We start from the raw sequence: 9,865 nt of genomic DNA on the forward strand, positions 1-9,865 counted from the left end.
GTAGGCTGCAGCAGTATGTGGATCGGGAGCTTCCGGACGTTCAAGCTGGGTTTCGCAAGGGCAGAGGAACTAGAAACCAGATTGCCAATCTTCGCTGCATCATGGAAAAAGCAAGAGAGTTCCAGAAACCCTTCTACTTCTGCTTTATTGATTATGCGAAAGCGTTTGACTGCGTAAATCACAGTATATTGTGGCAAGCTCTCCAAGAGATGGGAGTTCCAATTCAACTCATCTGTTTCCTCAGGAACCTGTATGAAGGGCAAGAGGCCACATTCAGAACTGGCATGGTCTTACTAATTGGTTTCCGATTGAGAAAGGAGTGAGGCAAGGCTGCATACTGTCGCCCTGACTATTTAACCTATATGCAGAGTGCATCATGAGGAAGGCCGGTCTGGACGAGTCTTCAGCTGGAGTGAAGATTGCTGGAAAACGTATCAACAACCTCAGATATGCGGATGATACAACGTTAATGGCAGAAAGTGAAGTGGAACTCAAGAGACTTCTGATGCGCGTACAAGAAGAGAGTGAGAAGTTCGGGCTTAAACTGAGCATTAAAAAAAGACAAAGATCATGGCGTCTTGCCCTATCAAGTCCTGGAGCATCAAGGGAGAAGAAGTGGAAGCTGTGACAGATTTTCTCTTGGGCTCCAAGATTACCCCGGAAGGAGACTGCAGCCATGAAATTAGAAGAATGGGAAAGAGAGCCATGGTTAGCCTTGACCGCCTAGTAAAGAGCAGAGACATTAGTCTGTCAACCAAGATCCGTATAACTCGTGCCCGTCAAGCGGTGCATAATTCACTGCTTTTTTCTCACCATCCCCAGTTTGCATGTACAAACTGAAATAAAGATTGATTGATTGATTGATGTATGGATGCGAGAGTTGGACTGTGAAGAAGGCTGACCGCCGAAGAATTGACGCGTTTGGATTGTGGTAGTGGCGGAGACTCTTCAGAGTTGCTTGGACTGCCAGAAGATCAAATCAGTCAATATTGTCGACCATAAACCCTGACTGCTCATTGGAGGGTCAAATTCTAAAGTTAAAGCTCAAATACTTTGGTCATCTGATGAGAAGAGAGGAGCAGGACTTTTTGACGGGTTAGTTGGTACATGATCTTGATTCTTATAGCGCTGACGAAACACCACAGGAAGAAAGACACAAAAGGACTTTTTGTGTCTTTCTTCCTGTGGTGTTTCGTCAGCGCTATAAGAATCAAGATGAGAAGAGAGGAGTCGCTGGAGAAAGGTTTTATGTTGGGAAAGGTTGAGGGTCGCCGAAGAAGGGGTAGGCATCGAACGCGATGGTTAGATGACATCCTCGAGGCGCTGCAGATGAAGTTATGTAATGCTAGGAAGATAGTGAGAGACATGAAAGCGTGGCGTGACATGGTCTATAGGGTCACGAAGAGTCGGACACGACTGAACGACTGAACTGAACTGAACCGGGCCTTTACGACGTACGTGACAAATGTTGTGTTGTTTTCTTGTGAACCAATAAGTAATAAATGTTCTTGAAGGGTATGCAGAAGCGATATATAGTGATAATATTTAGGGGGATAGAAATAAAACAAAAATAACAAAACATGGAAACGACTCAGCTCGGCTATGCCAGGATATACGTAGCGAGAGGTGCATTTCCCGGGCGGAGCCTTTTATGGTCATGTATGTTAAGCAATGGGAAATTTTGTATACACATATTTTATTCATTGTGCTTCACAGAAACGAAGACTGCCAAATGATTTGTAAGGTAGCATGTAGTGGTATCAATTTTGTCGATACCGTATTTTGATTGGTTATTCTCGAAATGCAGTCTCATACATCGGATTACTCACCGGTGTCAAGTCCATTTCGTGTCACAGTCTCTGGAACACACTGCACACGTGTCGAAACGGATTGTTCACAAACTCTGCTACTGTAGTTCGTGTCGCAGACTTGAATGGGATGATCAGTCACACGAAGTGCCTTCAGATCCTGTCACACGAGGTAGCACAGGTTACCGTAGAAATCATACCGAATGATGTTACTAAGGAATCATTAATTAGTCTTCAATATATACAACCCCCTAGTAGTCCCGCATCATGTTGCGCGAATATAATTAGGACAATAGCACAGCAGGCCAAGCAAACACCTTTATTATTAGCAGGGAACTTGCACACGCTGATTGATGATACAGCCGTACAATGAGCAGAGGGGAGGTTCTATTCAATCAGATACAGTAGTCCCAGCTATCCATACCTGTTAATTTCGATATGCCCAGCAGACAGGATACAGCTCGAATGATGGATACTAGCCCCAATCTCACGCTCAGCATAAACATCCCTCAATCGAAATGGGAACGAACCAGACACACATTAGGAAGCGATCATTATATCATCGCAGTAACATTTGAAGGATCGCACTAAACGCCTAAATCATAACCATCGTTTGATGAACTGGGAAAAAATCGGACAGCAACGTCAAACCCCCCCTGCTGAAGACCACATAGAATTAGGGCTATGGGTGAAACAACTCTTTCGGAACCAGGATTATAAAATGTACATATTTGATACAAACTAAGAGGTGCCAATGTCGAATGCCAGAGTGACACGTTTAATTGAAGCCCACCGTTGTTTAACAAAACCATATGCCACATAGAAACACAACCGCAAACTTAAGCAGAAGATTAATGATCTGGCAACCCAAACTTAAGACCATGGGGCGCAACTGTTGCAGCAGAATTGGACACAAATATGTGAAGGGCTAAAAGGAAGTCTTACCACAAAGCGTGCATGGCACCTACTTCGGCACCTTCTCGACCCTACTCAGAGCAAGACATACACACGAAATATAATAGCTAGACGAACTCATTAACACAGACATGACGTAGATGTCCGTCTAACTACTCTAAAGCACATGCACACCACCTCGAGACAACCGCAGTCCCTTCCCTGCTATGCAATTCGACCAAATGATGTATCACATACTGCAATAGCGACATCAGAAATACAGGTAGCAATTCACAAGTTCAAGAAAATAACGCCAGGCGAAGACCAAGTTTCAAGTGCCGCACTAAGAAATCTAGATGATAAATCATTGAAGCAACTGATGGACCTTTATAACGAACACTGGAAAAAAGGGGCTCTCTCGGCAGAATGGACACGCGGGAAAGGAACAAACCAAGTTCCTCGGCGAATATGCTCCCAATATAGCTGATCTCAAAATTAGTAAAACTCGTTGAACAGGTTATACTGGCTTGGCTAACTACATACATCAATGACACGGACCAATATCCGCTCTCCACTGTCTGTTTACCGGCCTCGCTTATCCACGCAGGACGGTAGCTATAGATCTCAAAAAGCGTTTACTAATGTACAACACACAGCAATCCTACAGGCACTCACAAACATTCAAGCTGGTCCTAGGGTCTGCAACTACATAGATCCTTCCTACAGCACAGAACAGCCACGCTTAGCAACGACAATCACCGCACCTCACCGTAGACACTTTGCAACGTGGGCACGCAGCAAGGTCGCGTTTTTTCTCCTTTTCTGTTCAACATCACCCTTATCCCCATTAAGCACAGAGGCACAGATTCATAGAAAATCTCTCACCTCGGTTACACTGTGTTAACAGATGGCATCACACTATGGATAACGTGAGCATCAGACAGTCAAATCGAAGACATGCTACAAACGGCAGCAGATACGATAACTAAGCTCACCACAAGATCGGAATTGAGGGCTCGCCAAAAAAGTTCGGAATTACTAGTCATACCCCTTAAAGGACGGACCTACCAAAGCTCCATAGTATTCCGAATTCAGGGAAGACAGGAGCCACAGGTTCATATCACCCGCATTCTAGAACTGTACCTGCAAGAGGGTGTAAAAAATATAGACACAATCAGGCGGCTAAAAAGGCCATTGCAAACACCACGCAGCTGAAATAGCGTAACAGGGCGCGTACATGAGCACCGATCGAGGCGGACACGCTTCGCGTACTTCACGCCTAGACCCATATCCGAATTCTTTATGATACACCATACCACAAACTATCATGCATTAAGGTTCAGCAAAACTCCTTAATTCGGCACCCAAAAAAAAGCGGCACCTAAATTACCGAAAAGCACCAGCAAGAGAGACTACTCGAACTCCGAGTTCATAGCACAATACATGAACTTCGAGAGGCCCGCTTGCAAGTACAATGCCTCAGATTGGCAGCTACAACTACCAGACGACACACACTGAGTACGCTAGACATCCCTATTCCTGCAAACAATGCATCCCTAAGAACACTCCCTGGCCACATTTGCGCTTCAATCTATGCCAAACCATTACCACGGAACATGCACCCCCACGATGGCCAAGGTCGCAGGAAGGCGAGCGCGGCAGCACTACACAAATGGTACGGGAATGAGCTCGATACTGTTTGCGTGGATGCCGCCTGCGATGAGAACGGAGCCACTGCGGTTGTACACAACCCCCGTGTTTCCACCCTAACTTTCGAGCTTCCTTCAGGCACCACCCCTGAGGAAGCCGAGGAGACCGCTATTCCTATTGCTCTGGCATACACAGGTGCCAGTTACGCACTAAGTTATTCCAAAACTGCCATTCATTCATGTTTAACGTTTTGACAACGGTAGCTCTTATAACCCTCAAGCAGACTTTTTCATTTCTTGTTTTCATCGTTCTTTAGACGCGAGGCATATGGGTACTTATTGTATTTGTTTCACCTGTGAGATGAGTATTTGTGATTATTTGTTCCTTGCTACTCTATCTTCTGGCTTTGTCAATGCTATGTTAAGAGAGAAAACCATTACATGTGCATATGGCGTTTTGACTTCGGATCAGTCACATGACGCGAACGTGTATATAAATCTCCCCTTGTTTTCCAATAAACCTCAGTTGAAAGTCAGCGCTGTATTCGTCTTCCTCCCTCTGTTCATGTCTGTCTGCGCTACTATTATCTCAATCGATCCATCTAGCCCAACAAAGGACTCTTTTAAGTGGACTGCATGCTACTTTCTATGTGCCAGAGACTGTTGGCACATACAATGGCCCTCAGTTACAAAAAAACCAAGCCTAAAGCATTTTCAATACTACCTGTCACCGTGGCCCCGTACCACACCAGTTGTAATTTTCCAGCACAACGGTTTTTTAATCTTTCGAGCCAGCATTAAAACAGGGCAACTGAACTAGCGCCTTAGGGCTACATTGCAAAGTTGACTTTTGCAATATGAAATACTCCTTATGCAACAACAAAGGCAACAAGAGAAGCATTGCCTCTTGGAAAAAAGCCAATTGCTACACGGCTATACTCGGTCGAGCTTTCGGTAGATGGAAAGGTTCATCAAGAGTAGTTCTAAATAAGTAGCGCGTTGCCCGAGTGACGCTGACAGAATAGTGCTTGGTGACATTGTTCTTCGGTGGAATTGCCAAAGCTCGCCATGTTGGGTCCTAAGAGTCATACCAAGAAGAGGCGGACTTCTTACGAACAGCGCTATTTCACTTCACCGAATGGATTTACCTGGTGAAGACACAAAAATCTTTTCCTCGCTCATGACTCGCACATAGATTTTGAAGTCTTCAGACGACCGGATGAATCAGCTACTTCAGAGACAAGCATGTAGGAGAGGGCTAAACAGCATTTAGTGGCTTGATTACGAATGGAATCGTCACTAGCCTTGCGTACATCATCAGCAACTCAACCAAGCACGTCCCAAGAACTCCGACGCTATCCGCAATGAACGTGTCGGCTTACATAGAGACACAGAGAGGTACCCTTCCCAATATGTGCTGAGACTTCTCTCCAACACAGAAGGGCAAAAGGTGTTAAGTACGGTTGTATCTAACCTATTCTTATATAAATTCATTTATATGTGCATATATATATAGCCGCCCGGTAATTGTGGCCACCTACAGCCATAAAAAGGAATTCTAAAGCCTTGCTTCACTGTCGGGTATAACGCTTGACGAGCGTGTAGCGCTCTCGTATCCGATTTCACTAAAAACAATAGTAGTTACGGGTGCAGAGGGTAAGAATCCGCCTGAGCACTTTCCCCGCCAGGTCCTTCTTCGCCTGTTTATCGCTTAGGCGCATCTGGAAATAGCAGGCTTTGTGTGAATACGGAGGTCAGAAAAAAAACACAGTTTTGCTATAAAATTGATGTATAGCTTTTCCTGCATCTTCACATGCTCCTGCAGAGTCGGTTTATTCCAGACTATGAAGAATGTTTACGGCGCCATTTTGATAGGTATTTCAATATTTATAACACGGCGCCATTGTGCAGTTATATACCTATCTCCGGAAGTTCGCGAAATTACTGTTAGAAGATCTGAGAGACCCTCTGTGACTGCCCAATTACAATAACGGTAGACGAGTCTCCTAATCTACGAGGACGTCCTGCTGTTGCTGTGCTCGCCACGATTTGTGAGCGCAGTTTACAAACCAAAGCCTCACGCATGCTCGCTTTGAAAGTACTGCCACAGTGTAACGCTCTAACTATGGCCGTACTTCACCAAGACGTTCTGTCTAAATTTCACAAAAGCTTCAGCCAGGTATGTGTGCTTGTTTACGACTCGGTGTCCTATATGAGAAAGCTGTATCAAGATCTCTGTGAGTCAGGTCTTCAGTTCAAAGAACTTCATTTCAGCAATGTCTGTCACCTTCTAAAAAATTCCATCGCAGAAGGCCTACACATAGGAGGTTTTGCATGCGTTCGTGACTTTGTCATGCATGTCACGGTAATGTTGTAAAGCTCGAGGGAAATGCGCCGAAAGTTTCATGCTTTGTGCAAGTCAATGAACATTGAAAAGATATTTCTAACCACTGTTTGCCCTATGAGGTGGTTTTCATTTTATGAGTCGTTATGCGACGTCCTGGATTACTGGGGGCCTCTTCTCGCCTCCTTGAAAAGCTCCGATGCAAAAGGCGAAAAGTGCAAGAACCTGCAAAGTTTTGTTGTCCCCAGTGAGGGAACCCGCAACCTTTTAATCAAAATAAAATTTGTAAAACAAAACGCCAATACAATATTGGCCATATTACGTAAGCTTTAATCAGAGGACACCCTTTTGTGCAATGTGTATTATTTGCTTGTTGTACCTCTCGGAACTGTCTTGACTAGATGGGTTGGCGATCACGAAATGAACATTATTGATATTGACAGCCACTAGATATTGCAGATAAGCAAGAACGCACTGAGCTTACCTAGTAATTTCGGTGTTACTGCGAAGCCGTCACGAAAAAATGAGAAGACAGCGTGTCGAGGAGACGCATCTGGCTTGATGACATACAGCAATTCCACTACAACATTCTGGTTTAATGTGCGTAGTGGATCCAAACGTGAAGGCAGAAATGTGAAATGTCTTGTTAAGCTGTGAACCAATCTTCGCCCTTGTTACCAAAGGCAATGAGCAAATGCAGACGCTCAGCTCTGAATTCAATGAGTACAAAAGCTTATAGTTCCCGAGAAAGTGGCGCAACTTGCAATTTGGCGCTCACACTCAGATAAGTGGCCTGCCTTCGCTCTTGCAGCACTGCACCTCCTGAGCCTGCCGGTGTCTAGTGTGAACGTTGAGAGGGTTTTTCGAAGTTATCTCTTTTGAACAGACACCAACGAGTGCGACTTAATGAAAGCAGTTTAGATAAGCACATGTGTATTTATTACAACAAGAGAATAAAGCGATAAGTTGGAAACGCATTGTTCCATTTTCAGTAAGCTAGTCTAGCGCATATGTTTGTCGGTTATCTGCTTCGTTTACGCGTTTGTTATTTAAGTGATTTAGTATACCGTATATGCGAAAAACTGATCGCAATAAATGAAATTTCAGTTACACCTTTGTCTAACGTGTGAATTGGTTTTACATACGTATTTTTTATAACGCAAACTTTCAACATGACAATAACATTTTCTTCCAGAAGCTTAGCTGTATATATGACCAACTGTGCATTAACTAAAAGTGCATCCAAAAGAAATTCAGGAAAACAGAGCCAAAATTTACGCTGTGTCATTTTTAGCTGTACACGATGCCACTTTTCTCACCAAAAAAACCGATAATTTTTCAGCAGTAAATAATAATAACCGAAAAACACCGGAAGTTGTGCTTGCAAATAAACAGCGAAAAAACTCAGCCGAATTCTCAGAAAATAAAAGCCAAAAACTCCAACCCCTAGTCATGACCAATATTTTTGCAAAAAACAAAATCCAAGCACATGATAATTCCCAGTCATCTGAATATTTGAGAGTGGAGCATATGCATTGGTGGCCCACCTAGAAATATCAAGCATGCTTACAGTCAATTTTCTTCTCTTCTTACCCGCAGATATTTCTCCAAACACCCTTTGGTTTGGGAAGAAAACAATTTATAGGGAACCAAGCTCAAGTTGGTCGTGCGACGACAGCGCCGCGCCTCCCCTGGTGGCCAGCCAGAAAGGCTACTGGGGCGGAGCGTAGCAGACGCTGCCTGTTTCTTGCCTGTTTGACAGCGGGGACGGCGCACGTGTACACGTGCTGTTAGCCCGGCAGCGAAGTATCCGTGCGGCTAGTTTGGTGCGCTGCTTTGACAAGGTGTTGAAGAGGAATTTTCGCAATGGCAGAAACGGCCCACAAAAAATAAGAAGCGGGGTCCGAAGTATTGCTGCGTCGTCGGCTGCCACAACAGTGCAGACAACACCAAAGGGCGCGATCCGCCTGTGAAACTGTACCGATTCCCAGGCAGATGGTACGAGAAAGAAAGGCGACAAGCCTGGATCACCGCTGTACGAAGAGTCAAGTAAGTCATGACAGACTTGTCTCGTTTTCTGCTTTGACTGTTTCAGCTACTCGTTTTTGTTTGCTAACGCGACGCATCGCGACTACAGGACCATATATCGAGATCGCTGCCTTCTCACAGCATGTGTGTGTGTGAAAGCCAAGTTACGGTGGCATGGTGAGGCTGTTTTATTCAGCTTGTTTTTCTCTTTTTAAACGTAGCCGTCATTGTTGAAATTCTCACTCGTATGTGATCGTTGCGCTGTTAGTTGAATTCAGTTCAAGTACGTACGTTGTCAAATGTTTGACGTCTGCAATTTACGCTTCAGGCAAGCATCTTTCTCGTGTCAGAACAGACTGCTCACAATTTCAACAAACTTCGACATTGTTTTGCTTGTTCACTTTGTTGTGCCTCTTTATTATGGCAGCATTTTAAGTTGTGAACGTTACTACTCTTAATATTGTCGAATGCGTAAAAGCTCGGCGGCTCTACCATTTGCCACCTTCGAAGCGTGTGCGATTTTCTTTAATTTGTTCATGTGTGTGCGTTCGTTTCTGTGTGGTCGTGCATGTGTGCGAGTACATGTGTGTGTGTCATGATAGTGGATAAGAGAAAATGTTTTTCTTTCTTGTGCAGTGCCGATGGAACTCAGTGGCTGCCAAAAGAATATACGCGAATTTGCAGCACACATTTTGTGGGCAACAGCAAGAGTGACATCAGCCAACATCATTCCTACATACCAACCATTTTCCCCCCTGTCTACAGAAAAAAGGCACCTGATCAGGAAAGGGCGCAAAGGTATGAAACCAAAAATGTGATGCTGCCAGTAGAGGTTACATCTTCATGTTTTCAAGTGTGTTCTGTTGTTTACGATCTAGGTAGAACGAGAGGAAGAAGATGGTTTACACGGTATTAAGGAGCACTTAACAAGGGGGGTACGCGGGAGGATGGGTGAGAAGAAGTAGGCCATGGAGTGAAAAATAAAGATTCTTCAGTATGTATTTCTCAGCCTGGAACTACGGATCCTGTGGCCTACAAAAGAAATGAAAGCGACAGTACCAGGCAAAACTACAATACCAGTTGGATTGTTAGTCACCACCTAAGTAGGTTTGGTGAAGATACACCCTCTTACAAAGAGACAT

This window comes from Amblyomma maculatum, chromosome 3 (genome assembly GCF_055883805.1).
Source record: "Amblyomma maculatum isolate TAMU_Amacu chromosome 3, ASM5588380v1, whole genome shotgun sequence".
In the NCBI taxonomy this organism is placed as follows: Eukaryota; Metazoa; Arthropoda; class Arachnida; order Ixodida; family Ixodidae; genus Amblyomma; species Amblyomma maculatum.